Here is a 6,043-nt window from a genome sequence, read left to right as displayed (position 1 = left end):
CAGATAACGCGGTGCGCAAGTGGGTCGAGACATTTTTTCAAGCCTGCTCTCAAGTTTGCGATGAAAACCGAAGTGGGGGTCCTGTTCAGATTAGCATAGACTCAATAGTGTAGATGGTGGAAGAATTGATTCTAAAAACTGCATAGCATAACAATGATAGAAGAAGTACCCGTTCGATCCAATCAAAATAATTTGGTTTGGGTTATCTAATTAACGCAACTCACACGATGGCTCCACGAATGCCTTCGTTGTTCTTTACGAATGAATGTTCTCCACGAAGGCATTCGTGGAGAACTTTCTAACGGGAATTGGGTCGTATCCACGTTATACATGGGGGAAATCACAAAAATGCTCGCTCAGCCAGCCCGCACACCTGGAATCGAACCCAGGTCTAATTGCCAGGGTTCAGCGGCTTTACCACTCGCCGCTAATGGGCAAAAAAGCATCTTGGAGGAAAATGCTTTGCAGACGATGGTGATATTCAAGATGAAGACCCAATGGGGCTGAGACAGCAACCCGAAGAATTTTGTGCAACTAATGGGATTGATAAAATGATGAAACAATTGTATACATAACATAAATATTACGCTATGAATTAAAAGCAGTTTTCAGGCGAGTATCCCGTTAGGTTATTTTGTAACTTTTGTGACTTCCCTGTCGATTTCTCTTCTTACATTAGATCGCAAATACATTAGTGTGACGTCTTTAAAATTCGAAGGGGGAAAGAGCATGTTGCTAAAATTAAAATAATGTTGCACTGAAAATGAGAGCTTCGGAAACAAACAAATTGAATATTCATATAGAATGAAGAAATTGAATACTTGTATAGAATTGTGTACTTTCGCTTTTAAAAGTCAACTTCAGAAAGAAAACACTGAAACACTGTTATCATTTAATAAATAAATATCATACATAAAGCCAAATTACAAAACAGAAATGCATAATACAGACAAAAAAAGTATTTATATTCACTTAGATATAACTAAAAATTATGTCATGTGTGTATGTTTCATTAAAATTTTCTTAAAAATAATTTTTGAAATTTTCAGCTATAGTTTATCCTTTATATTTCCGTAAACTTTTGACTACAGATGATTACATATTTTAATGGAAACCACAATTCAGGTTTCAAGACACAATGCGTTCAATGCCAGCAACACATATCATTTTTTTTTCCATTTGCCGTCTCTCCGTCCTCGTCTTGATTTCGGTACACCATAAAACTGTTTTTACTATAAAATGAGACTTTTTTGGTTGGGAGACTTATTCGAGATTGTGTAGTTGCTTGTTCTTTTCAGCAACACTACTGTAATGTCAGAAAGACAGGCATAATAGTGACGTTACAGCAGAAAGTGCTCTGAAATTAAATTTCAAAAAATTATATTATTTTCAATGATTAGTTTAAATTATGCATATGCATTAGAGACAATAGTATTGTTTTAATAAAGTTATCTTCATTGTGATTAAGTGCTATTTTTGCTTTGAATAAATTGTTAAATAATCTTCTTATTTTTGGAATACGCAAATGAAGGGTTTCAAAATAGCTCTTTAAAAATGATCACACGAAATATTATCCAAACGTCCAAAAGGCGAACAAAGTATTAAAAAATGAGAAAGGTGAAAGGTAGTTAAATAAAAGGTATTTTCTTGCAAAACTTCTTAAGGTAAAGAAATTTCCTTTTCTGTACTATCGAGAAGCTGCAAAACAGAAACTAGAATTCACAAACGTCAAATCATTCTCAATAATTCTGAATTACCTATAAACTCCAGATGTTTTTATAAGCATTTAATTATATAATTACATTAAGTACATAATTTCACTTTGATTTTTACTACAACTAGATCATACACACTGTTACAACTCATTTCGTTTCATTAATTTGATTTCATTTGTAAAACATATAAGTAAAATTCAAGGAACACCCGCTGTTTCCAAAGCTTTATTGTAGAATCATTGTAGTCATTAGGTGTTTTTGAAGCAGGAGACATGAAAAATGTCGAAAGCACCTCTCAGGACTCGAATGCTGGACCTGTCAAATACGCTTAGAATATGCTTCCAATTACACCACGAAAGCATGCGGAAAAGAGGGAGAAAATACCTTATACTATTAACGGTATCCTGATGTATGTTATCAACACTTTGCTAATTGCATGCTTTTGAAAACATATTTCTTACTCTTATGCAAAAAATATGCCGAAATATTACGGAATTCTTGAAATGAAACATTTTTAAAACATTGCATAAGAAACAGCAAGAAATTGAAGTAGGAAAGGAAAAATTACTTTAAATTACTTGTTTCGTAGGATACTGCAAATCCTTAATCCTACACAGACACTCTAAATCCCTGTAAAAGTGGAGAAATTCTTTTAAAACATGCATAATTCACCAATCTTGCTTTTAAATTTTGGGATCAAGTTATTTCATCAATCGCATTTCTTTGTCTGAAAATTTCTTATTGTAAATAAACAATTGCTGGAACTAGTTTTGAAATTTCTTAAAGAAGAAAAGGAGAGAATACTTAGTGGAAAAGGAAACAACACGCAGCATCAAAACTGTGCTTGAGGGATACTACGCAGTTATAACTTGAGGAGTTCTACTCATGCTATTTGATAATTACCTAAGGCTTAAATACATCATTTTTGTCTAGTAAATCTGAAATATCTGGTGTTTTCGTAGTATCGAAAATCCAACACCATAGAAAAATTGAGATAAAGCGGCTTAAAATCAGGCTTACTTTCGTGACTTGAGTAAGACCAGGCTCAAATCTCATCGTATGTTCTTATCTCCTTTAAATGGATTTAATTTTAAGAATTTTTGTCTTCAATGAAATGAATCGCTGAAATGTGACATTTCGTCAAATTTGCTGACTGCTTGAAGTTCGTCAATTTTCCCAATTTATAATCTCTAGTTTCTTTTAGGATTTGGACATCCTAGAAGAAACTTCTCGACAATGTATAAAAGCTGCCTCCTTTAGAATGTCAATCCCTTATAAAAAGAATACATAAAAATGAGTTGTCAAATAATGCCTTAAAATTAAGCAAAAGAACAACCTTAAGTTATTGTACATTTTAAATAAAATTATATCGATTTCGAAGATATGTGACATAACTCATTCTTCTAGCAAAAACGCAAATTTTTTTGCAAAAATTTGGTATGTTTCAAGTCTAATGTATGTGGGGATTTTAAACGATGAACAAATTAATTAACGAAAGACATTTTAATCAGACAAACGATTATTACATAAATTTAACATTTAAGAGAATTAAACAAGTAATGATTCGTCAAAGTTCTTTTTGAACAGAAGCAGCGTCTCTGCTTTCACGTCAATCGTCTATCATCTCAAAACGGTAATTCCCCTAATTTTTGCTTGGCGCCTTCGCAGCTCGTAGAGAGAATGACGTCACGGCATCTGGTTTTCATCACAGCTCCAAGCGATCGGCACTACATTTCGGCCATCCGAGGGTGGACTGGCCCTCCAGGACACTGCAAAATTCAAAAAAAAAAAAAAAAACAAAGCAACAAGCAAGAATATACAATAACAGAAATAAGTGTTCGTGAAAAATTTTAAGGTGCCGTCCATTTCTTGAGGAATTCGGCACATGTGGTGGTGCATATGGGACCCTCATGGCATCCTTCCTTTATTACGTCATAGGTGTTGCCACCCTTAACTTTCGTGATGTTATAAGGTCCAAAATACTTCGCTCTTAATTTTAAGTGTGGTCCGAATTGAGTCCTTTTGATTGCCACTAAGTCACCAACTTTGTACGGCTGTGCTTGTCTTCTTTTGGCATTATATGTTTTTTCATTTTCCTGTTGGACTTGGAAAATTTGCCTCTTGGCTTGCTTTCGTAATTCTTCTCTTTGAGACTCGAATTGAGATTGAAACTCACTTTCTATCAGTTCTTTGAGCTGATCGGTGCCCTTACTGTTCATTTTAGTACCGAAGAGTAATTCGAACGGAGTAGTGTTAATGCTTCTTTAACATGTTGAGTTAAGCGTTCTCTGAACTTTGTGTGTATGTTTATACCATTCGGTTGGTTTTTTTAAGGACAGTTTCGCTAATACTGATATAATGACTTGGTTGATTCGTTCGACTTGTCCATTTGCTCTCGGCAGGCCTGTGGTGATTAGATGATGTTTAATATCTTCTTTAGCACAGTAGTCAGAAAACTCACTGGATGTGAAAGCCGTTCCTCTATCAGAAATGATCTGACAAGGGCTTCCAAAAATGGCCTTCTGATTCTCTAACTTCGCTATCACCTCGGCTGAGGTCGTAGATTTTGTTGGATAAATCCAAGTAAATTTAGTAAAGGCGTCGACCACTACTAATATGTGTTTGTAGTTTTTATGGGTACTTTCCAGAGGACCCAAGTGATCTATATGATAAGTATGCAACGGAATGTCCTCTTTGAATCGCGGATGTAAAAATCCTTCCTTTTTCCCAGCTTTACGATTTATTAAGATGCAATGAACACAATTCGCGATAACGTTTTCTATCTTCTGCCGAAGTTTGGGAATAAAATAGTATTCATCCAAGTGTTTCTCTGTATGTTTGATACCGGTGTGCCCTTTCTCGTGAGCATCTTTTATGATTTCAGTCTGCATACTTTCCGGTACGACTATCAATTCTTTACCGTCAATAAACTTGTATAGTACGCCATTTCTATTACAATAATTTTCATAACTCGAGGTTTTCAATAATTGGTTTTTATTTCAGTGTCATTTTCTTGAGCAAGTTTTAATTTAGGTAAGATATTTTCAATAGAAATGCATAAGACGTTTATAGGAGCTCTACTTAGAGCATCTACATGTGGCATTCTAACACCTTTACGATGCTCTATAACATAATCGAATTCTTGTAACAACAGAGCCCAACGAGCAACACGTGTCGCTAAATCTCTTTTTTCCATCGTCCGTTGAAATGCTGAACAGTCCGTCACTATCTTAAATGAAATTCCCAAAAGGTAAACACGGAACCTTTTCAGTGCTTCTTTTTCAGTGATCGCGAGGACCTCCAACTCGTAACTTGAGTACCTTTTCTCTGCATCAGAGGTTTTCCTACTCATAAAATAAGTGGGGTGAAAACTGCTATCACCTGGAGGTTTCTGCATTAGAATCGCCCCATATCCTTCTATACTGGCGTCTGTGTGTAGTTCGGTTTCATAATTAGGGTTATAAATTGCAAGTACAGGCTTCTCAGCTAGCGCTGATTTCAAACGATTGAATGCGATCTTTTGTACTTCACCGAATTCGAACTTATTACCCTTTTTTAGCAGGTCGCTAAGTGGCTTGGCAATTATAGAGTATTTACTAATAAATTTTCTGAAATACCCTGTCAGACCAAGAAAACTTTGGATCTGTTTTAAATTAGATGGTTCAGGGAAATTTATAACAGCTTGCGTCTTCAAGGTGGATGGGAAAATTTTACCCTCTTCTATGACATGACCTAAAAAGTCAATTCGTTTCTTTAAGAATTGGGATTTTTTAAAATTTATTTCCAATCCGTATTCACTCGCTAGATTTAAAACTTGACTCAGCCTCTCGATTCCCTCTTCGTATGAGGCGGACAAAATGATGATATCGTCCATGTACGGCAAAACGATGCCATCGTTAACTAACGGTCGGAAAATGGTATTTATGAATCTCTGGAATACAGCTGGTGAGTTACAGAGTCCAAACGGCACTTTCAAAAACTGGTACTGTCCTTCATGCGTAACAAATGATGTGTACTTCCGACTTTCCTTTTCGACGTCCACGTGAAAAAAGCCATTTTTGAGATCAATAGTGCTGAAAACATGTGCTTCTTGAAGGCGGTCTAGGATATCCTCAATCAGGGGAAGGGGAAATCTATCCTTTACGACAACTTTGTTTAAACGACGATAATCAACGCAAACTCGGTGTCCCGTCTTTCTTTTTAACGATGACCAATGGGCTGGAATATTCCGAAGAACTCTGTTCTATAATTCCTGACTTTAGCCATTCGGATATTTGGGTTTCAACAATTTTCTTTTCCGCAAACGGTAATCTACGCGGTTGATGCGA

General features: G+C 35.6%; 1 long non-coding RNA gene across 1 annotated transcript in view; it reads right to left on the bottom strand.

The window, feature by feature from the left end:
- Nucleotides 1–776: 776 nt before the first annotated feature.
- Nucleotides 777–6,043, bottom strand: part of LOC146996876 (uncharacterized) — a 165,258-nt gene continuing 159,991 nt past the window's right edge. The window contains exon 3 of the long non-coding RNA XR_015041746.1: nucleotides 777–1,357. This is a non-coding gene — a long non-coding RNA (uncharacterized LOC146996876). The remainder of the gene's footprint in view (nucleotides 1,358–6,043) is intronic.

Source organism: Stegodyphus dumicola, chromosome 6 (genome assembly GCF_044657685.1).
Source record: "Stegodyphus dumicola isolate Sdum_Otavi_A_Nest chromosome 6, ASM4465768v1".
Lineage (NCBI taxonomy): Eukaryota > Metazoa > Arthropoda > Arachnida > Araneae > Eresidae > Stegodyphus > Stegodyphus dumicola.
The sequence above is the reverse complement of the archived record's forward strand: the minus strand, read 5'-3'. Positions and strand labels throughout refer to the sequence as shown.